This window comes from Delphinapterus leucas, chromosome 12 (genome assembly GCF_059928025.1).
Source record: "Delphinapterus leucas isolate spDelLeu-1000000601 "Yukka" chromosome 12, BTC_Dleu_Yukka2, whole genome shotgun sequence".
Lineage (NCBI taxonomy): Eukaryota > Metazoa > Chordata > Mammalia > Artiodactyla > Monodontidae > Delphinapterus > Delphinapterus leucas.
The window spans coordinates 36,129,540-36,153,138 of record NC_143140.1 but is presented as its reverse complement, the minus strand read 5'-3'; the positions used below and the strand labels follow the sequence as shown (position 1 = coordinate 36,153,138).

Genomic DNA, 23,599 nt, shown 5'->3' with positions numbered 1-23,599 from the left:
TCAATCCCAGTCTCCCAATTCATCCCACCCCCAATTTTCCCCGCTTCGTGTCCATACGTTTGTTCTCTATGCCTGTGTCTATATTTCTGCTTTGCAAATAGGTTAATCTGTAGCATTTTTCTAGATTCCACATATATGTGTTAGTATATGATGTTTGTTTTTCTCTGTCTGACTTACTTCACTCCGTATGATACTCTCTAGATCCACCCATGTGGCACAGTTTTGTTCCTTCTTATGGCTGAGTAATGTTCCACTGTATATATGTACCACATCTTCTTTTTCCATTTCTCTGTTGATGGACATTTAGGTTTCTTCCATATCCTGGCTATTGTAAATAGTGCTGCAATGAACATTGGGGTGCATGTATATTTTGGAATTATGGTTTTCTCTGGGTATATGCCCAGGAGTAGGATTGCTGGGTCATATAGTAGTTCTATTTTTAGTTTTTTTAAGAAGCCTCCATAATGTTCTCCATAGTGGCTGTATCAATTTGCATTCCCACCAACAGTGTAAGAGGGTTCCCTTTTCTCCACACCCTCTCCAGCAATTATTGTTTGTAGATTTTTTGATGATGGCTATTCTGACCAGTGTGAGGTGATACCTCGTTGTAGTTTTGATTTGCATTTCTCTAATAATTAGTGATGTTGAGCAGCTTTTCATGTGTGTCGTGGCCATCTGTATGTCTTCTTTGGAGAAATGTCTATCCAGGTCTTCTGCCCATGTTTTGATTGGGTTGTTTGTTTTTTTGACATTGAGCTGCATGAGCTGTTTATATATTTTGGAGATTAATCCCTTGTCAGTTGCTTCAGACCTAAGAATTTAATGTCAATAAATTTCTTTATGACAATTTTAAAAGGAAAAACTACTATTTAATTCTAAAACTTGCTTCACCCAGATTCTACTTGCTGTAATGGTATTGATGAAAAGGAAGTGGATCTGACTTTAAAGTTACTTTTCAAATCTCGTGGAGCACTAATCTAAAAAGACAAGATACATATGATGTATCCAGAAAAAAGCCTGAGAACTTTTAATTTTGACCTTAAGTTCATTCTGTCCCCACTATTGTCCCTCTTAGTAGTAAGTCATTATAGAAATATACTCTTAACTAGGGCCCTGTGAACCTGAAAAAATGTACCTCTTCCCCTTTCTTTTTCCCCCATCCTGTTGAATGTTTATTTACTAAATTTTCATCAAATGTAATTTGATTAAATTGTGTTGATTTATGCTTATATCCCTGTATGCCACAACAAGGCTAACTGGTTATAGAAACTAACAAAAATAAGAAAGAAGAAAATAATACAACTCATTTTATTTTCATATCCCTTTAAAAAATAAACTCATGAAAATCTAACTTTTCTGATCTAATTTTTAAGAAGTATTGGGTATGAATTCAAAGTTTTAATCAGACTGTAATAAACTTTAATAAATTTTTGTGTGATGAAAGTTTTCAAACAGAAGTAGAGAGAATAATACAATAATTCTACATACCTCTACTCTAGCTTCAATATCTATCCACATTATATCATCCTTAGGCTAGGCATTTAAATATATGAAAAATTAGTTTTCCTTCCCCAAAAGAGTCCTGTTTTCAGTACTACATCAAGTCTAAGATTCATTAGATTGGAAGACATGTCTTGATTTCAAACCAATATATCTTAGAGTCATTGAAAAATGTTAATAACTGAAACTGACCAGAGAGCAGAGGGCTCTGCTTGACCTATGGTCCAGAGGTAAGAGGGGGAGATTCCCTATAGCATGGCTGAAGGCAGTGGTGGGAGGAAAAGAAGAAAGCTTTTTCCTTTTGTTTTCTATTTATGTCCCCCTCAAGTTTATTGCACTTAATAAAATAATAACTCATTAATATTAGTTACCATTTATTGTGTCATCTTCTCTGTTCTAGGCAATTTCTTATTTTCTTTATTCCGTTTTCACCAACCCTACAAACTAGTTATCCCCATTTTACAAATGAGGCGATTGAAGATCAGAATGGCTAAGTAAGTTTCTATGGTTGCCCAGAATCTAGAGAACAGGGCTGGGATTCATACTTAGGTCTGCCTAACTCTTAACCAGTTATACACCCGTCTCCACCCACCCACTCCCAGGCCATGCTGTCCCTGGTCCTGACTCTGTGACTCTTCTGTGAGACTCCCTGCAAGCCTCTTTACCTACATGTAGAAGATGCTGTGATTGCCCTACTCAATCCCCTTGTCAAGTAATACTTGCATGCAAGCTAGCTACACTTCTGACTGTCAGAACCTTATTCTCTGCCTGAGGGCTCTTTCCCACCTCTGGAGTCAGTTCGTTCCCAGCACAGGATAGATGGATGTTCCAGAGAATTACCACTCCCTACTCAACTAGCGCCTGACAGGAGCTAAATATCCCAGCTCCCTCATCCTTGGGCATGCTAACTCTGAAGGACTAGCTCTGCCCTGGCTCCAGAGTTTCTCAGCAGTACTAATTCTAGTTGCACATGGTGGAAACATACCCTTTAATGATTTTCTTCCCTTCTGTCTCATTTTCCCACCTCCTAAATTAACTTCTTGCACTCAAATTCTTGTCAGGATATGCATTTAAAGGAACTGAGGCTTTTTATATGCCTCAAGTTCCTTAACTGTAAAACATAAAGGTGTTTTTATGAGGTGAATTTGAGAATTCTATTGTATAATAGTAAATGTAATTCAAATATCAAATGGAACCTTCCAAATTCATGACCATGGAAGTCTAAAGCCTTCTCAAGAGTTCTGAAAATTCCTGAAGGACTTAAGCTCTTATGCTCACATCTACATCCCAGGCTTCTGCTTTTTTATTTTATTTTATTTTATTTTATTTTTTATTATTTATTTATTTATTTATTGGCTATGTTGGGTCTTCGTTGCTGAGTGCAGGCTTTCTCTAGTTGCAGCGAGTGGGGGCTACTCTACGTTGTGGTGCGTGGGCTTCTCATTGCAGTGGTTTCTCTTGTTGTGGAGCATGGGCTCTAGGTGCATTGGCTTCAGTAGTTGCAGCACGCAGGCTCAGTAGTTCCGGCATGCGGGCCCTAGAGCATGTGGGCTTCAGTAGTTGTAGCGTGTGGGCTGAGTAGTTGTGGTGCATGGGCTTAATTGTTCTGCGGCATGTGGGATCTTCCTGGACCAGGGATCGAACCCGTGTCCTCTGCATTGGTAGATGGATCCTTAACCACTGCGCCACCAGGGAAGTCCTGCTTCTGCTTTTTTAGATACTCTAGTCTGTACCATGTAAACCTAAGTAGGGATTTCAGCTATGAATTATCTTTAAGTAAACAAACACCAACCAAAAACAATTGTCCTAAAATTATTTGCAACTTAGTCAGACTTTAATGCATTTCTGGAGAGAAGATGAAGGAGTGGTCTGGGTTCTAAAAGCACAAATGGCTAAAAGCAGAATAGCTCTTATCACGAATCTTACAACGTCCTTTGAGAACTCCACCGCTGGTGAATTTCATGGATCCTTCCCTCGTCTAGTTTCAGGCCTTCTCCCTCTCTTTCTTCCTCCTCTCTTTGGCTTTTCACTCTCTCTCTCCTTGTTCCTCTCAGGAGCAATAACATCTCACCCCCTGTCCATGCAATCCAGCTTCTCCCTTCTGGAATATTCTGGCACGTTTGTCATCTAAGACTTAACAGCCTTGCTTATATCAACTGGCCTCATCACTTATTCTCCTGAACAGTGACACATTCCTACTTAGGGAGACTTCTGATTCAGTGATCCCTTCACTTTCCCCCAACCCCTTCCCATAGGAGTTGGAAATAGTTCTTTTCTTTCTCTTCCTCTAGTTGGCACTGCTATTATTGCTTTGACTTACCAAAACAGTAATCCTACACTAGTTTTCACTTTTTCTGTTTCATATTCTTTTTTTTAATTGAAGTTATATTTGATTTACAATATTATATTAGTTTCAGGCGTACAGCATAGTGATTCAGTATTTTTACAGATTATGCACCATTAAAAGTTATTACAAGATAATGGCTATAATTCCCTGTGCTGTACAATATATCCTTGTTGCTTATCTATTTTATGAATAGTAGTTTGTGTCTGCTAATCCCATACTCCTAATTCGTTCCTCCTCCCTCCATTTGCAACCACTAGTTTGTTTTCTGTGTCTGTGAGTCTGTTTCTGTTTAGCATGTACATTCATTTGTATTATTTTTTAGATTCCACCTATAAGAGATATCATCCAGTATTTGTTTTTCTCTGTCTGACTTATTTCACTAAACATAATATTTTCTAGGTCCATCCATGTTGCTGCAAATGGCAGAATTTCATTCTTTTTTATGGCTAAGACATATTCCATATATAGATATATGTAATCCACTAGTGTCTGTTGAATGACACTTGGGTTGCTTCTATATCTTGACTATTGTAAATAGTCCTGCTATGACTATTGGGGTGCACGTATCTTTTTGAATTAGTGTTTTTGGGTTTTTCCAGATATATACCCAGGAGTGGAATTGATTCATACGATAATTGTATTTTTAGTTTTTTCAGGAACCTCCTTGCTGTTTTCCATAGTGGCTGCACCTATTTACATTCCCGTTAACAGTGTACAAGGGTTCCCTTTTCTCCACATCTTCTCTAACATTTGTTATTTGTAGACTTTTTGATGATAGCCATTCTGACAGGTGTTAGGTGATAGCTCACTGTGGTTTTGATTTGCATTTCTCAAATAATTCACGATGTTGAGCATCTTTTCATATGCCTGTTAGCCATCTATAGGTCTTCTCTGGAAAAATGTCTATTTAGATCTTCTGCCCATTTTTTTGATTGTTTTTTTTTGATATAGAGTTGTATGAGCTATTTATGTATTTGGTATATTAATCTCTTGTTGGTCATATAATTTGCAAATATTTTCTCCCATTCCGTAAGTTTTCTTTTCATTTTGTCGATGGTTTCCTTTACTGTGAAAATCTTTCAAGTTTAATTAGGTCCCATTGGTTTGTTTCTACTTTTCTTTCTTTTGCCTTAGGAAATAGATCCAAAAAAAATATTGCTCTGATTTATGTCAAAGAGTGATCTATATATGTTCTTTTCTAGTAGCTTTATGGTTTCAGGTCTTACATTTAGGTCTATGATCCATTTTGAGTTTATTTTTGTATAAGGTATGGGAAAATATTCTACTTTTATTCTTTTACATGTAGCTGTCCAGTTTTCCCAGCACCACTTATTGAAGAGACTATCTTTTCTCCATTGTATATTCTTGCCTCCTTCATCTTAGATTAATTGGTCATAAGTGTGAAGGTTTATTTCTGGGCTCTCTATTCTGTTCCACTCATCTATGTGCCTATTTTCATGCCAGTACCATGCTGTTTTGATTACTGTATCTTTGTAGTATAGTCTGAAGTCTGGGAGGGTTATGCCTCTACCTTTGTTCTTTTTTTCTCAAGATTGCTTTGGCAGTTTGGGGTCTTTTGTGGCTCCATATAAATTTTAGGATTATTTATCCTAGTTCTGTGAAAAATGTCATGGGTATTTTGATAGGGATCGCATTAAATCTATAGATTGCTTTGGGTAGTATGGCCATTTTCACAGTATTAATTCTTCCAACCCAAGGCATGGGATATCTTTCCATTTATTTGTATTCTGTTTCATATTCTTATCTTTCTCTCTCCTATGGCTAACATCTTTAGTTCTCTTTTCCAGGCAGTCCTTAATGCTGGTCTCTGCTTCATTGTAACTATGTCACACCTTTCTCAAAGTTGCAGATGGCTTCTCACTGTTTCGCAGGTAATGTACATGATGGTCCTTCAAGGAAGTCTTCCTGTATTGAGAAAAAGAAGTATACACTATTTCCTCATGTCCCTAGGCTGGCTGTACTACAACTTCCCTACCCTTTCTAATTAAATCTCAATTATGCTCTTATTTTTGTTTCTTAACTGTCAAATTCATGTTACCTGAGTTTGTTTGTCTTTGCCCACCAAGAAGCAGGCACCAAGATGGGATAAGTTTTGCCACATATATTGGTGGATATATCAGTGAAAGGTAAAGAAGAGGAAGGAGGAAGGCGGGGGAGACTTCTGAGCATGATGCAGTTCTCACACCTGTGCCTGGAGAGAGGGAAGGAAGGAGGACTGGCTATAAAGAATCTCAGACTGCAGCACAATTCTGAGAAAGTTTGACCAGGCTGATGATGAGTCCTGGAGCCAAAGTTACATGTTAGAGGAGTCCCAGGTGCGCAGGACTGGGCCCACACTATTTCCCCAGCCATTCTTTGTCATTGGCTGAGTGCAGGCCCAGGGAAGTGTGGCCCCAGTGAACGCAGTGGTGGATCTTTAGGCCGACAGTGATGTGGATTCCAGCAGTAGGACAGTTGAGTGAATTTTAATAGCCACCACAGTGAGCTTATTCAACATTTTTATTTCTATTCATATATTAATTTATTACTTGCCCATTATCTATATAAGTTACATATCTAACATCAGCAGAAAACCTTCAGAAGGTGAATATTATATGTCAAATAATTATGTAAAATAAGGAACCAAAATGATTTTATATACTAATTTTGAGAATAATTGTTTTCTTTTAGTGATTTTTGTTCTAAAATGGAGGATTTTTGCTTACTTCAAGAAAACCAAAAAATTTGAACAACATCCCTTTTAACTCAACCAAATGTTTATTGTATTTTTAAAAAACTAAAATACTGAGATTTTATAACTTCTAAATATTCTTTAAAAGTTCTTTGCAAGGGCCAAGTATAATTGTTTTTAAAAATATCAATTGTATGAAAAATGAGTGATTGATTACAAAAGAGATAAAATGGGAATTCCCTGGTGGTCCAGTGGTTAGGACTCCATGTTTTCATTGCCAAGGGCCCAGGTTCAGTCCCTGGTTGGGGAACTTAGATTCCGCAAGCCTTGCAGCGCAGCCAAAAAAAACCCCACAAAAAACGAGAGAGAGAGAGAGAGAGAGAGAGAGAGAGAGAGATAAAAAGGTGATAAAACTTACTATCAGCAGGGTAATAACCACTTCACTTGTTAAAAAATTCGTGCTGAAAAAAACTACTTACAGTCAGTGGCACTGACATTGAATATTGTTAGTTATGTTTCTGAATGGAAAATTTTCAAATCAGCTGCCTACTATTCCACAACTTTCTAAAAGGGAATGAGATAAAAGAATACCTAGGAAACACAAACTCTGTGCCTTTAGTGATGGCTCTAACATGCACTGACATTAACTTTGTGTTGGAGACTGTTAAGTGTTTTAGATGAATGTCTTAATACTCGTTACACTTCATTCTTATTTTCAATTTACAGATGAAGAAAGTGAGGGTTAAAGAGGTTAAATAATCGCCTTGTGTCCCTTCATCATGGTGGCACTAGAAGTAGAACTTGTGATTATTAAATGGCAAAGGATTTACTTACCTACTGCACTACCTTGCACTTCTAGTGAAGCTCCTGCTCAATTGGGCTAGCATTGTGTGAGCTGTGAAACCTCTTTCTGCTTCTATAAAGGTAGAATTTCAAAACTCTTAGTTGTCTATGAAACGCCTTTGCAAATTTGGTCATATCCTCAAAGTAGCCATACTTTTGTTCATTTAGTTTTTTTTTAACTGATATTTTTTAAAACTTAGCTTCATCTGAAGAAGTAATACCCAGGAAACTGATGTGAGAAGTAATACCCAGGAAACTGATGTGCTCGTTATATTTTCTAATTCATAACAAATTAAATACACATAGTAAAGGTTACCCTCTTCTAAAGTGAAATCATATGCCAATAGACATCCAGACACCAGTGTTGGAGAAACACTGGCCTAAGACATAGACTGAAAGCAGGCTGAATGGCTGCTCTCTATCTCCTCTCACTGGTCTTGGCCTGCTGCATCTTACCACTGCAAAGTTTACTTGGTATGTGTGTGTCCGTACGTTCGTGTGTGAGTGTGCACCTGCTCTAGGGGGTGGGAAATAGTGTGATGGGGTAAAGTTGGGGCAGGGAAAAGGCTAAGAGATCATGTCTCCACTACCGCTTACCAAAAAATAGGAACATCCAGGCAGTTAGTCTCTATGGACTTACCTGTAGACTTTACCATGGACATTCCAAGGTGGAGGCAACCAAAGCTAGTCATTGGAGATAGTTATTGGGGCACAGAGACACTTGTAGAGCAGGCACGTGTAATACAGAGGGCAAGCTGTGCTGGGTAGTTGAGTACTCTTCCCACAGAGGCCCTCTTTTTGTCCAACCCTATGCCCCTGAGGGATCCCTTAGCAAAAGGATTGGCTTTGGAGCTTTGTCTCCAGTGTGCACTGACTTGAACAATGCTTTGAATGTGACCAGTAAATACTGGCCAAAAATATTATAATAAAAGACTTTTGAGCCTAAATCCTTGTTTCTAAAGATACTCAAGATGCACCAAGGCCCACACTGACATATATTTATCACTGCCCTATTGGCAAAACCAAGAGAAGGATTTTAATAAAAGGTCAACTCAACATCAAATACATCAAAGACAAGTTTTTTTTAAAAAAAATAACTTTATTAGGGGACTTTCCAAATATACACAATAATGGGAAGTATAAGATAATAAACCTCCATGTATCTGTCCCCCAGCTTCAAAAATTATCAATCATTTTTCATCTATTCCTCCTTCCATTTTTTTTTGCAGGATTACAAAATTCTTCAGTATGTACATCTGATGACATTTCTGTTTTACACATAATTGTTATGCCATTATCACATCTAACAATATTAAGAATAATTCATTTATAGTACCTAATACTGGACTTAGTCTATAATCTGATTTTCCTGACTGTCCCAAGGGTTCGTTTCATAGGTGCTTTGGTCAAAAGAGAACACAAAGTCCACACATTGCATTTCATGATTATGATTCTTAAATCTCTTTCACTCTTTTATAATTGGTCCCCTGCTTTTCCATGCGATTGATTTGATAGAGAAGCAAGGTCATTTTTCTTATTGACTGTTCAACATTCTAGATTTGACTGATTGCTTCCTTGAGGTGGTTTTTAAACTTGATCCTTTGTCCCTTGTATTTCTTATTAGGTCTAGAGGCTTGATTAGATTCAGGCAAGAAGACCTTATATTGGTTCTGGGTACTGATTTTGTCATATCATGACACACATAATGTCTGGGTGTTGGATTTTGAGGTTTAGTTTTTTTCTTTTTCTTTCTTACTTAGTTGCTCTCTCTTATTGGCAAGGTTCAAAATTATGCTACATTTACTTCCTTTGTCCAACCAGAAAAAAAAGTCAAGATCTACATAGACAAAATGACTAGGCAGAATACCAGTGGTTCTGAATCTCTTGGACAATCTGTATTTGAAGAAAGCTTCTCCTGCTTCGTACACAAAGAAATTGACTGTACAAGGGAAAATGTATGAGATATGAACACTTAGGGATTACTGAATGTAAAATTACAAAAAGCACATCACTAATTACTATATTTAGAACCTAAACTATTAAAAATCAGGGTGAAAATAGCTGAAATGTAATGAGTCATTTGCTAATTATTTAGCTTATGGATTTCCAATGCCATTTGCTTCTAGCCCTTTTCTTCTTCCTTAGGGAATTTTTGGTGGCACTGCTTTTTAGCACCTCCAGAAACTATTATATGCTGATAACTGACCATAAATTGTACATGTGGAGAGACACATAAGAGATTATGACTCAGGATCCATGCTGTGTTATTGACTGAGATAAACCGTGAGTGGATTGCACCACAGTTGAGGACTTTCAGAGCAGAAAGTAGTTAGAATTCTGCTGACTAAGTAGTATGCTATCTATTGTTTGGTAAAGAATTAGAAACCTAAAGCAAGAAGGTGAATATGCCTCTTGAAGAGAGACAGCATATCACCAAGCTTCTCAGGTGCTAGATGTGTTCAGTTATGGGTCCAGCCCATGGGTTTGCAGCCATGACTGTACCTGGGCAGCTTTTAAACTTACTGATGCCTGGACTCTACCCCAGAACTGAGTCTGGGTCTCTGAGGGTGGGTTCCAGGCATTGGTATTCTGAAAAATCTCTTTAGGTGATTCTAATATGCAGCCAGGGCTGAAAATCTTCAATCTAGCCAGCAAACAAGAGGTACCATTTAAAGGTCTTACTCTGTGCAAAAGACTGCGCTGGAAATCTCCTGCATATAAGGAAAATGACGCTTGGAGAGACGTTATTCACTCACTGTTTTGCTACAAAGAGTTTCACACTCATTCTATCTGGATTCAGAACTATGTGTTTTGAAATATTTTTGAAAGTGACCAGAAGTATGAAATGAAATTTACATCATAACTTAGAACACAGAAGATAATGAAACATAAGTTCAACAAATAATCTTATTAAGTGTGATGCACTTTAATATTTTTATTTTAATTAAAAAAATACTAGTCAAAACCTACTAAAATGATTTCATGACCTGCTGTTTGAAACACTCATAAACCATGACAGTGCAGATTTCCTTTCAGTTCCAAACACATGGCAAGATCTTTTCCCCCTCAATCCTGCTCATATTTTCTCTTCTTACCCGGAAAACCATTATGTTTTTTCTCTGCATTTTTAAAAGGCCATCAGGTTGGTTCCTGGCTGAAAAGCATTTCCCAGACTACTTCAGCTCATTGTGTCTCTTATTTCAGTGCCATAGCTAACACGCAGAGCTCATCACACTTTTATTTTTTTTACACTAAATCATGTGATATACTGTGATGCTCTGTAATTGTCCTATATCTTAGATGGTTATGTCTCCTTGACTAAATTTAACCACTCTGAAGGCAGTGATCATGTTGCATGCTTTTGCTTCTATACTTTTCGAGATGCCTAGCACAGAGCAGGGCAGATCACAAAAGCTAAAAACTGTCTTGTGACCCTAGGCAAGTCAACCTCTTACGTTTTATTTCTTCCTCCTTAAAACGAAGGGGGCTGTTTTAGGTTAATCCTAAAGTTTCCTCCAGGTTTTTAAGTCTATTTGTGTATAATATCTATGAACTTCTTCTATAAATACAGAAGTGAAGAATACATTAAACATTTTTATGAGCAACCAAAGGAAAGTTCTCACGTGGGAAGAAAAAAGGCTGAAATTATTCGGCAGTTTTGGTAGGCAAAATATAAACTCCTCTGTGCTATCTCTGAAAAGATAAAGAAGAACTTACTGGAGTTTGGAAATGGAATTGGGCCCTGGGTCATTTGGATTCTGATATGTGATTATTCATAGGCCGCATTTCTTTTTCAAGTTGAATGAATATATGGGTAGCAAGAAATATCCATGGACTCTTTATATTATTATGAGTTGATCACATAATAACACAAGGCTTAACAATGTGGGGTTGGGCGGGGGCGTGTGGAGGCAGAGGTAGCATGATTTAGGGAAAAAATTATTGAATACAATTACAGTTTAGGTATTGTTTGTTTGCAAGTGGTTTGTTAACATCACTGAGGCCCTTCCGAGTGGCTTCTGAGGTGAAAGGATGTGGCTGGCTGGGTCAGTTACTTGCATTCTTCTGAACCAGAGGCTATAGGCAGAGTAGCCAGAGAGGTAGGTGCTGCGTGTATGTGTGTGTGTTAAGGAATGGGAGGTGTGGGGAATAGACCATCTATGGACTTTACCTGCTTATTATTATACCAATTATACCAATCCATGGTTATAATGATTAGTTCAGAGACGGGCATAGAATCTAAGCAAGTCCAATGAGACTCATTCCTTGGCCTGCTTTCTTGTTAATGGGACCATTTGCTAAGGAGGTGGGACAAGGGGGAAAACCTGGGGCTGTAGGTCTAGGCCCTGATTAGAGAAAATAAAGCCAGTGTAATGAAAGCACAACCACGATTTGAAGAGAAACAGAGTCCTAACACTCTTTGAACACCTGGAGAAAAGCAAGGATTTTTATTTTTTTTACCTTTTTTTTTAAAAAGCAACATTTTATTAACTTATTTATTTTCATATCTTTATTGGAATATAATTGCTTTACAATGTTGTGTTAGTTTCTGTTGTACAACAAAGTGAATCAGCTATAAGTATACATATATCCCCATATCCCCTCCCTCTTGAGCCTCCCTTCCATCCTCCCTATCCCACCCCTCTAGAAAATCAAGGATTTTAAAAAGCATTGTTTTTTTCAGCCAGTTTTACTCTTGGGATTTATAAGCATATGAGTCAATATATTTCAACCTCCTTTGCTGTAGGCTTTCAAAAGTCAGTTTGAGTAGGGTACCTATTACATCCAACTATCCTGACTATACAGGAGTTTATCATAAAACCAGTATAGCTTCACTCTTGCTCACTGCTAACCTCCTCTCTCATCTTGTCCTTTGGTTAAACAGGGCCATGTCTCCTGCTTTATAGAGCCCAACATTCGTTTCCTCTCCACCTGGTAAGAAAGGTTTCTCCAACCTTCTGCGCATGGTCTTCCAGGTGTCTTCCTCCACAAGTTAACACGTGCTTGTTTCACAACAGCAAGTGGCAGGAGAGGAAAAAAATGAGGTCCAGTCTTAGGCAAGTGATGCGACTGCCTTTGTGTCTATTACAAAATACCTCTCCCTCAGAGTCCCCACCCGCCCAGCACCCCCATTCTTTGGAGCCCAGGCTGGATTTTAATCTTCAATTGCCTGTCCACCTCCACCTCAGCCAGAGGACGCTGGGCAGGGTACAAATAACACAAAGACTGTGCTGAGGTCCCACAGTACTAAGAAGAAGCAAGAGCTGCAGTCAAGAGGTAGAAAAACAAGCCCACACCCACACCCACTGTTACTGTGGTCACTTCCTAGGGTGTTGATAGCTGCTGATGCTGTGTCTCTGGGCATCGCCACACTGGGCATATCCCGCTGTGCAGTGATCACAAATGTTGATGATAGCTGGAAAAACAGTATCACTTGTCACTTGAAAGCAGTATTTCCCAGTACCATTTAGATCTTAAGGTTGATATCTTTTCTTAAGGGCCTTCCTGAATTCAGTTTGGTGATCTTTACAGCCAGTCTTTGCTGATGCAAGTCAATAGTTCAAGACGTCCAGTTGGAGGCCACCTGGCCATTGGCCATTGGAAGAGAACAGAGCACATGGTAAAGCAGGGCATTTGGTAAGTCTCCCCTGACACACCAGTGACACCTTCAGGGGTCAGTCTAGGGACCCCAGCTGGTCTTTAGTTTTTTCGGCCTCCTGCACTCCTGGTGGTGGTGGGGGACTCTCAACACTGTGTTGGAGACAGGAAGAAAAAGCAGGAAACATGGGAGGAAACGCAATTCCACTGGGCAGTCTCCAGCGGCGCGCACGGGCTTCGGGGGCGTAGGTGTGGGCGGTGCCTCTGTGGAGGCGGGAAGACAAGCCCCTAAGGGGGATGGGGCGATTAGGAGAAGGGGCGAGGTTCCAACACCGTCGTGGGCACAAGCCAACGGCGAGGGCGGCCCGCTGGTGCCGGGTCCCAGCACTTGCCCTGTTTTGGCCCAGGCGGAGGACTGGGGCAGCCCGGGTTCTGGCCCCTGGAATCTCTCCGTGTCTGCAGGCTCCCTCCCTATTTTCTTGCTTCCTCCCCCCTCGCCGACCGTCCTAAAACGCGGCGCCTTTAAGAGGCAGCTCGGTTACCCTGGGGGCGGAACCCCTCGGCAGATCGCGAGGCGGCGGCGCTCGGCCGCGATGCTCCTCACTTTCTGCTCCAGCTGCCGTCGCCGCCGCCGCCGCCGCCGCCTGGATCGCCACCGCCATCCCCGCCTCCTCTTCCTCCTCCTCCTCCTCCTCCTCCTCTGCCTCGAAGCGTCGCTTTCTGCAGCAGAGGAGAGAAGTGCTATGTCAGGAAAGTTCCGGGAGGGACTGGCTGGGGCCATGCTCCCCGGGCTCTCCCGCAGGCGCCCGCGCGCAGCCCTTTGTATGAGGTGAGACTTGGGGTCCCTGGCCCCAGGGACAGGTAGCCGCCCGCGGGGAGCGCTTTGATTCGTCGCGGTGGGAAGGGTGTGCGGTTGGGTGGAGTGTGCGGTGGGGGACGAGGCTGGTGAGACCGAAGTTGTGCCGGAGAAGCTCCGGGTTTTCGGGAAGGTTTTTGCAGCTGGACTAGAGGGATTTCGGCAGCCAGCGCCACACGGTGGGGCCCGGCCGGGACTCGGTGTCCCCGGGTCCCGCCTCGCCTCGCCTCCCGACGCCCCCTGCCCCGTCCCTTGCCCGCCCGAGCGGTGAGGCCTTCGAAGAAACCGCTCCGCTGCTGGCCGGACCCCGGTGCCGGGTTTCTCTCTGCCGGGCTCTCCCGTCGAGATGCTAAGCGCTGGGAGTGAGAGGCAAGGGATGGAATCCTCCTGAACTTTTACACTGTGGGCTCCTCACTCTTCAGGGGTGAAATTCACCTCGTTTGCCCAAGTCCGAGGGCTCCTTCGAGCTCCACCAGTTCTGAGAGGTTGCCTTTTACTTGTGGGTGAGCTTTCCGCGCTGTGGCTCTTTCAGCCTTGGTCGGTTTTCAGCGTTGCACTGATTTTCGTCCGCCCTCCTCCCCTTTTGGGAAACATTTTTTTTTTTTTAAGAAAAAAAATATCTTGGAGGATTCGGGTGCTAAAACAAACAAACCAACCACCACTACAACAAAACCCAACAATGCATTTTTGTGAAATTTACCCCCCGGGGCTGACCTAAGTATTCCAAGTGATCGTTTAGTCCCCATGAAATATTTAGTGTTGGTCTTAACACTTAATGAAAGGCAAAGATCACTGTAGTAGGATGTAGGTTTTTTTTTTTTCTTCTTTCAGTGAGGTGAGAAGAGGTTTCAGTCATGTTTTTTAAAAATTTCAATCATGTTTTTAAAAGATTTTTCTTTTTGTTTATTGGTTTTCATTATAGCTTAGATTAAGAAGGCTCCCATTGATTTTAGAAGTAATATTTCTAGAATCATAAATAAAACCTGATGTTTCTTGCATAATCCGACATTGCTTCAGACAGTTTTACTCCTGGATGAGGTATGTAGTAGGTGTAATTATTTGATGAAACCTAATATATAAGTACATTTATTGCCCAAGTGGCTAAGTTTTCTTTTTTCATATATCCTGTGGGTGAAGGAAGCCCATTTTCTCACACCCCCAGGTCTCTACCACAAATGTCTGTTCTTGTTTCTGTCTTCGTCACTCACATTGTATACATCTGATGACAGGGACAAATCAGAGGTGCTGATGGCAAGTCCCTATATTTTGTGAAGTGTCGCATAGCCAGAATTGTAGTGATGTAATTGATTATATCGTCCAGATTATTTTGAAAAATTAGAATGTGGGAGCTTGTTTAAAGAAAAGAGTGTCATGAAGTATTTAAATTCTCAAGTATATGCTTTACATATAACTTGTGTGTAGAAAGATATATTACCAAAATAGACGGGGAATACTGTAAGAGACAACTTATGTGCAGTGGGGAAGTTTTGAAAGAAAATCATTCCAGAATAAACATTAATATAATAACATTTTGTTTGGGATATAGGTTTTCATCTCTGAGCATGGTTTTGTCACTCTGTTGTCAAATATACCAGAATTGAAACTTTAAAAAAAGCACTCTCCATCTCAAGCATTTTCTGAAAATTTGTAGCAAACTGAGCATTTTTGGAAAAAAATTTGCTTAGGAAAAGTCACATACTTAAAGCCCTAACTGCAGTTACTATTTTATCTTAAGTTTGCTGGACTCTGGGCCAGAAAGTACCGCATTCAGTAAGAATTTGGGGTTCTAATGTGGATGTGACTTATTTCCTAGAACTGTGTGGGTTAATGTGAGTACCTTGAGATTTGGTATGTGACTTATTTGATTGAGATGATTGTTTTGTGAATAATCCTTTTTGAAACTAAAGATATATATTCATATGTATATCACATATACATATCACAAATATATATATCACAAAATCCATATCTATTTATAGATAGGGGTATACATATATTTATGTATCTCTATATATCTATAGAAGGAAAAACTGTTCAGGGACTCAGTAATACTCCTTCACTAAGAAGAGCATGTCTGAAAGATCAAAAGCTAAAAACATTTCTTGCTACGGCTTGTCATTTCTTCAGCAATTTCATCACTATCAGTTAAGTTAAAAAAAAATACTGTATTTTCCAGCATGTTCTTGTTCTCACACAAGGCTTGGACCAGGGAGCCATATGCCAATGATCCTAACCGCATATTTTTTAAATGAACTGAATTATCACACCAATGGATGATTGAATCAGGCATTTCTTAAGCTTCAGCAATTTAACTCCAGTAGAAGAATCCCTGGTAAAATTTAGCTTGTTAATATAGTGTTTTCTTCTTTTAACACTTCAATAATTACCTTCAGGGCATTCCCCATAGGTCTGGGTCTTAGAGAGTAGACATCAAAGGCATGGGAGGCAAACCTTGGGTAAGTTTTGGTACTCCAATTTGTGAAATGATGTCTTGAGTATTTGATTTGAGAGAGATACTCATTTATACTTGGGAAAATAATACCTATGATACAGTGCTCCAATCTATAGGCAAAGCTTTGGAATATTTCTTATCATGTTCCACAGCTGAAGCTGCTTCATTTTAGCATATGTATGAAAGTTAGAAATGAAATGATTTTTTAGACTTTTTTTTCATTTGCTAGACATTTACCAGAAATATGTTTATATTTGCTACAAATGCCCTTTACTTTATCGCATATGGCAATTTTTTCTTTTTCCTTTTTTTTTTTTTTGCTACTATGATGTGTATATTTAGGGTGAGTTCTTAGTGTTTACTTGAAACAGACAGTACCATGTTTCACAGAGTTTATGTTGTGTCTCTTCAGCTTAAAAAAATAACATTTGAAATGTTTGACTATGAACATGAGATCACAGACTTTCAGAACTGATGGGATCTTGGTCAATTATAGTTTCAGTTTCCTGGGAATTTTCTGTTTAAGGTCAGATGTGGCCCTGATTTGAACTGGATGATGCACAAATAGGTACTTTTGCAACCACATAACATGGAGAACATTCCAAATAATTTGCAGTGTGGGCATGCTTTAGTGTTTAGTTGGCTTGAGGCAGTGTGCCATTGTAAAAAATGGTTTTTGAAGCTGACAGCAAGCTGTTTCACTTTTTGAGTTTGACACATAGGATGAAGTGCCTTTTAGCCTCTGTGCCAGTAAATATGGACAGGATTGGAAAAAGTAATTTGTTCACATTTCTGTATATCAGAAGATTCAGAGAACTCAAGCATGAAACTAGCTTAATATACTGGAAAACTCATTCATATTCATTAAAAATGTAATGAAGAGTTGAGAATGTTGGATTGTAACACAGCTTTCAGGTCATGGGCAAAAGAGTGTATATTTGCAGTTAGTAGGGTAATCTAGTGGTCATCTCTTGAAATTAATAATAACACTATTATTAATAGTATTTCCTTTGAGTGATAATCCTCCCAGGCCCAACTTTGATTAAAAAACATCCCCAGCCAGACACTGTACCAATCACCTAGCAAATATGTTAATTGATTCTTAAATAATTTTAAGTTGAAACCCTTATGCGTCATTGTAGTCATAAGCTTTATGTACCTTTGGGGTTTTTGACCAAAGTTTCTTGGTTAACTTCTTCTCTATCAATTGATGAAGCCCAATCTATATCACTAAAGCGTTTAAAATTATTTTAGGCACATTTTTTTATGTGAAAATTTCTAAGGATTTGCCTTGGGAAGGGAGTGCAGAAGGGACATGATTCTTTATTGTAGCCCTTACCTTCCAAAGGAAGGTGCCTTCATCTTTTCCTGTCTTTTTTTTAAACAAAAACAAATGCATAGGTAATTTTAGAGAAAGAACATTTGCAGGCATTTAAAGATGCTTGAAGTTTCAATCAAAATAAGGGTTTCAGCTCAAAGTTACCTAAGAATCAGTGAACGTTTGTGCCAGGTGTTGGTTACAGTTTTTGGTTGAGGGTGTTTGCTGCTGATCCAAGTTGATCCTGGGAAGATACAGATTCAAAGGGAGTTGGAATGGAAAGGGGCTAATTCCAGGCATAGCATCTATTGCCTTCCAGAGGGAAAAATGTTTGCCTAAGTGTGTACTTCTATAAAATTCACTTTTTATCATTGTAGCTTAATTTTTCCGTTTCCTCCATGCTATATATGAAGTGTATAGTGTCTTCCTGTTCCATTTTTTTTTTTTTTTTTTTTTTGCTGTACGCGGGCCTCTCAATGTTGTGGCCTCTCCCGTTGCGGAGCGCAGGCTCAGCGGCCATGGCTCATGGGCCTAGCCGCTCCGCGGCATGTGGGATCTTCCCGGACTAGGGCACGAACCCGTGTCCCCTGCATCGGCAGGCGGACTCTCAACCACTGCGCCACCAGGGAAGCCCCCTGCTCCATTTTTGATTAACCTTGCACTTCTAAAGTTTCACACTGTTCAGCACTAGCAGAAAGTCTGTTCTTTAAGCCTTTGAGCTTGTTCCCAGCAGTACTTTTCAAATGTGTTCCTCTTATTTTGAATTATTGAGTTCTTTAATGATACGTTATGAGTTTTGAATTTAAGATTCCTCCATCTTCCTTATTAGGCCTTGGTTGAATTTGCTCCTACTTAAAGGTGCAGTGATGTTGGTCACTTCTTATTTTTGTGCCTATATTTCATGTACAGTTGCTATTGTGAGGTTTCAAATCTTTATTCTTTATTCATACGCATGGAAAATTTAGAAAATCCAGACAAGCTAAAAAACAAGAAAAAAAAAGGAAAAGGAGGGCTTCCCTGGTGGCGCAGTGGTTGAGAGGCCGCCTGCCGATGCAGGGGACAAGGGTTCATGCCCCGGTCCAGGAGGATCCCACATGCCACGGAGCGGCTGGGCCCGTGAGCCATGGCCGCTGAGCATGCGCGTCCGGAGCCTGTGCTCCGCAGCAGGAGAGGCCACAACAGTGAGAGGCCTGTGTACCGCAACAACAACAACAACAACAAAAAGAAACAGAAAGTAAGCACGCGCACACACACACAAACACAAACATATTTTCTGGGCCAGCTATTCTTTTTTCAGACAGTGTCTTCTCCATTGTCTGGAGACCATGTCCTTTCCTCCTTTCTCTAAGTCAGGCTGAGCTTCTCTGTGCCCTAGTACCTGGTGTTTTCCTGTTCTAGCACTTCAGAATGAATTTTTTGTTTAGATGAGTATAATGTCCCTCTTTAATATCTCAAACAACAGAAATCATATCTTTGTATTTTGGCATGGAATTTAACAGGCATATAAGGATTGAACAGGTACATTTTTTCACGAGATTGTCTGGATGTTCATTGTTTACATGGAGAGGTTTAGAAAATGCTTTTTTTTTTTTTCTAGGAAGCCCTAGAAAATGCTTTTGAAACTAATTTTACTACATATTTTTAAAAGAATATTTGTTGTGAAGTACCTTGTACATATAAAGGTGCATAAAACGTATTTGTAAGTTAAAAAAATAGAATACCTTTGCACCTACTACCAAGGTTAAAAAGTATGATATACCTAGAATCCCTCAGTTTACCCATTCCCCACCTAAAGGCAACTCTTGCTTTATCTCTAAAGCAACATATTCTTTAGTTTTGGTTATTTTTGGACTTTACATAAAGGGAATTATCATATATGTATTATATACTTTTATGTTTGCTTCATTTGTTCACTGTTATGTTTTTGAAATTCATCAATTTCATAGCTGTAATTTGTTTTTGTTTCTGTTTAGTGTTTTATTTTATGAATTCTGTAATTTATTCATTTCACTCTTAAGGGAAATTTGTCATTGTAACTAGGTTTTCAAAAGCATAAAGTATAAGCATAAAGTTTTCCGTGATATCCTTTTATCTATTTAATCACTGCCACATCTGTGATATGTCCCATTTCTTTTTTACTCCTGATGCTGCTGATTTCTGTCTGTCTGTCTCTGTCTGTTGCTCTTTCACTCTCTGTCTCTCCTTCAATCTTTTTTTAAATTTAAAAAATTTTTTGGCCACGCCACTGGGCACGTGGGATCTTAGTTCCCTGACCGGAGATCAAACCCTTGGCCCCTGAAGTGGAAGCGTGGAGTCTTAACCACTGGACCACTAGGGAAGTCCCTCTCCTTCTTCAATTCTGAGATATATCTTTTCAAAGAACCAACTTTTGCCTTTGCCGATCATCACTATTACCTGTTTTTTTTCCCTAAATCCTTCATTTTTTGCTATTTTATTTTCTTTCTCCCATGTTTTTAGGTTTATTCTGTCATTATTCTAATTTCTTAAGTTGGATGCTTAGCTCATTAATTGTGAACTTGCCTCATCAGAGGACAAGGAGTTGTCCTTGAATCATCACATTAGCTGCTTATCAGAATTTTTATGTAGTGCTTTTGTTATCATACAGTTCTAAATAATTTGCTATGGTTTCTTTGATTCATAGATCCAAGATCCATCTTGAGAATGGTGTTTTCTAATTGCTAGTTTGTTGTTGCCGTTGCTGATTTCCAGCCTACTTGTAATATGGTCACAGTATGTGGTCTCTATCATACCAGTCTTCTGATGCTCTTTGAGGTTATCTTCATGGGCTAGGGCAAATGTTCTCTTTTTAATAAATGTCCCATGTGTAGCTTGAAAATCATGTATATTCTCCACTTTCTGGGTGCAGTGTTCAATGTGTATCCAAAAGATGAAAATTTTAATTGTGCTGTTTAAATCTTCTTATTCCTTATTAATGATTTTGTCTGCTTGATTATTCAGTTACTGAGAAATTGTAACAATGGCTTTATCAATTTCATCTCCATAATTCACCTTCTGCTTTGAATATTTTGAGATTTGTTATTAAGTACCTTTACAATTAGATTTTTAAATACTCTTATGGTAAATTAAGCCTTTTTTCATATGTAATGACCTAAGTCTCTAATCGTGCTGTTTGACTTAACTTTTTCATTGATATTAATAAAACAATTTAGGCTTCCCTATAGATTTTGATTGGCTTGATATATCTTTCTCTACTCTTTGACTTTCAAGTTGGATTTATGTTCTTATGTTTTTAGATGTGTCTTTTGTAAATAGCATATAGCTGGATCTTTGCTTTTAACTGGAGAGTTTAGTCTTTTTATGTTTAGAATGAAGACTGACATATTTGGGTTTATTATCACATTATGAGGTATTTTCTGTTCTGCTTTATCTCTTTCTACTCTCCTTTGTTGCCTTGTTTTGAATAGGTTGATTCTCTCCCATCCCCTTTTACTATCCTTTTTATTTTGAGGGTTAGGGCACTGGCTATAAGCTCCATATCTATTCTTTTAGTGGATACCCAGACAGTTTTACTAGGCATACTCATCTTAATCTAGTTTAATCAGTATCTTTGCCTTCTGCCATAGACTGAATTGTGTTCCTCCAGATTCATATGTTGAAGCCCTATGCCCCAATGTGATTGTATTTGGAGATGAAGCTTATAAGGATGTAATTAAGGTTAAATGAGGTCATATGGGTGAGGCCCTAATCTAATAAGACTGGTGTCCATATAAGAAGAGGAAGAGACACCAGAGATATCTTTCTCCTTTTTACCTATGCACAGAGGAAAGGCCAAGTGAGGACACAGTGAGAAGGTGGCTGCTCTTGATTGCTCATGTTGCCTTTATCATTTTAAGGTTTTGTTATTTTTGACTATGAGCTGCTCACTTTCCCTAGAACTTTATTGGTGGTAATTTTTTCAGGCCTAGGTTGAAGGTGAGTTCCTCCAGTGGGGAAATATATTTTGATTCTACTACTAGCTTGGACACTATTGGCTCAGGTACATTTAAATGAGATTTCTGCTTGAGGGTTTGTTTGTTTTTTTAGTCTCAGGACTAGTTTGTGGATATGAATTCCTTGGAGAGATTATTTTCCCTCATCTGTCTAGCACTAGATTCAAGACTTGCAGTTTTCTTTGCTGTCTCTTTTGGCATGGAGGAGTTTATTTCTTGTTCACTTTTCACATAGTGAATTAGCCCTTTGAAGTCCTGGTTGCTGTTGGGGTCTTCTAAAAAAGCAGACAGTAATGTGTCAAGCTAAGATTGAAAAATGCTTACTTTTTTTTTTTTCTTTTAACTCCAATTTTGCAACTTATCATTTTCCTCTACTGATACATTTTGAATTTCTGTGTAGTATATTGGTATCAGCACTTTCCTAAGGCCTAAACTTCATCTTGTTTACAGTCATTTAATATTTCATTTTATATTTTGTTCTTTAGGAAGTTAGTGTAGGCATCTTATTTTAAATTATTCGGTTACATCTAGTTATATTGGCAAGCTTGAAAGACACTGCCAGATACATTTATTTTTCTATTGCTTCAGATTTCTGGGTTTTGCCTTTAAGTGGTAGTAGGGAAAGTTAAAAAGCCACCTTTGGTCTGCATTGCCCTTATTTATAATCTCTAAAGCAAGTTAAAGATGGCAGACTGCAGGATTCTTCTGGGTAGTTCACTTTTGAAAAGGAGTAATTATTCCATGTTTATTTCAAATGGTTACATCTTGGTAAACATTTAAGAAATGTTTAGTTTTTCTCTTTGTTATACTCAATATTTTTCCTTTAACCCTATGTAGTATAGATATGTGGATGCAGCCTTGGTTGTAATGATCAGTTAAAATGCAAAGAGTTTGAGAACCTCAGCATTTATATTTCTTAGTACTCAGTTACTATGGATTAGCTATAAAAACTTAGATACAGTGGTAAAATGAAGTCAAATACAAAAACAGACTGAAGTAATTAACTTGATTACCTTTGGGTAATTATTTCATTCATCAAGTCATAAAGCTAAGCTTTTAATATTTTCTGTGCTCTTTTTATGGAATAATTTTTCTTTTGCATTCTGAGTTTTAAAATCTTTTTGTCCTACTAATTTTCCTTATCTTGCATAAGGAATCACCGGAATAGAAATGATCTCCGAGGCTCACATAATAGAATTTTATTCTGGTAAGGTCTTTGCTCATATCTAGATTCTAGGTTGGAATAAAGTTTCAGGAAAAGATCCTTCAGGTAATTTTTTTTTTAGTGGATAGCCAAGGAAGACTCCTATGAAAAGCCTCATTACATAACATAGCATCCATTTAGTTTGCAGCCCTTGTAGAAAGGGAATTTTCTATTTGTCTAATATAAACTCGAGACTTGGAGTGATCATTTCACTGAATGCTGTCCCTCCCAGAATCTACGTTAAATGCTTATTCTATTCAATTCCAGCATAATAAATATTCTGCATATAAGAATTTTCACATTTGTTTCATCAGCCATTAGACAAACTCTATATTTGGGCCATTCCAGTGCAATGGTTCTTGCCATTATAGAATCTATATTGAGTCCACCCACATGTACACACACTCATGCACCTCTTTCTGGTATCACTTTCATAGGCCGCATCTGCTAGGAGAAATCAAATGAGAACCAACATGAATGAAGTATAACAAAACTGGAAGAACTCCCCATAAGTATAAACAGTGATGTGTATACAGTAGTATATAGTGTTCTTTCCGCCTTGAAATTGAAATTCCGACTATTATGTGTACAGTTGACATTGGGTGAGTGAATTCCCTCTAGTTCCTGGGTCTTACCACCCATATGTCAGTTGAATCAGCACTTCGTGAACTTGCAAAGCTTTACTGACACTTTGATTTTTGAGCAGAGGACCAGAGACTAGCAGCAGGCATCTTACTGAATGGCAGCATCATTGGCGCACTACCAGTGGGGAGCCCAGCAACAAACAAACATCACAGCCTCACCCCAAGTTCCTTCTT

At 38.8% G+C, this 23,599-nt stretch overlaps 1 pseudogene; it reads left to right on the top strand.

The window, feature by feature from the left end:
• Positions 1 to 9,232: 9,232 nt before the first annotated feature.
• The window catches only part of LOC149747861 (uncharacterized), a 174,601-nt pseudogene continuing 160,234 nt past the window's right edge, over positions 9,233 to 23,599 (top strand).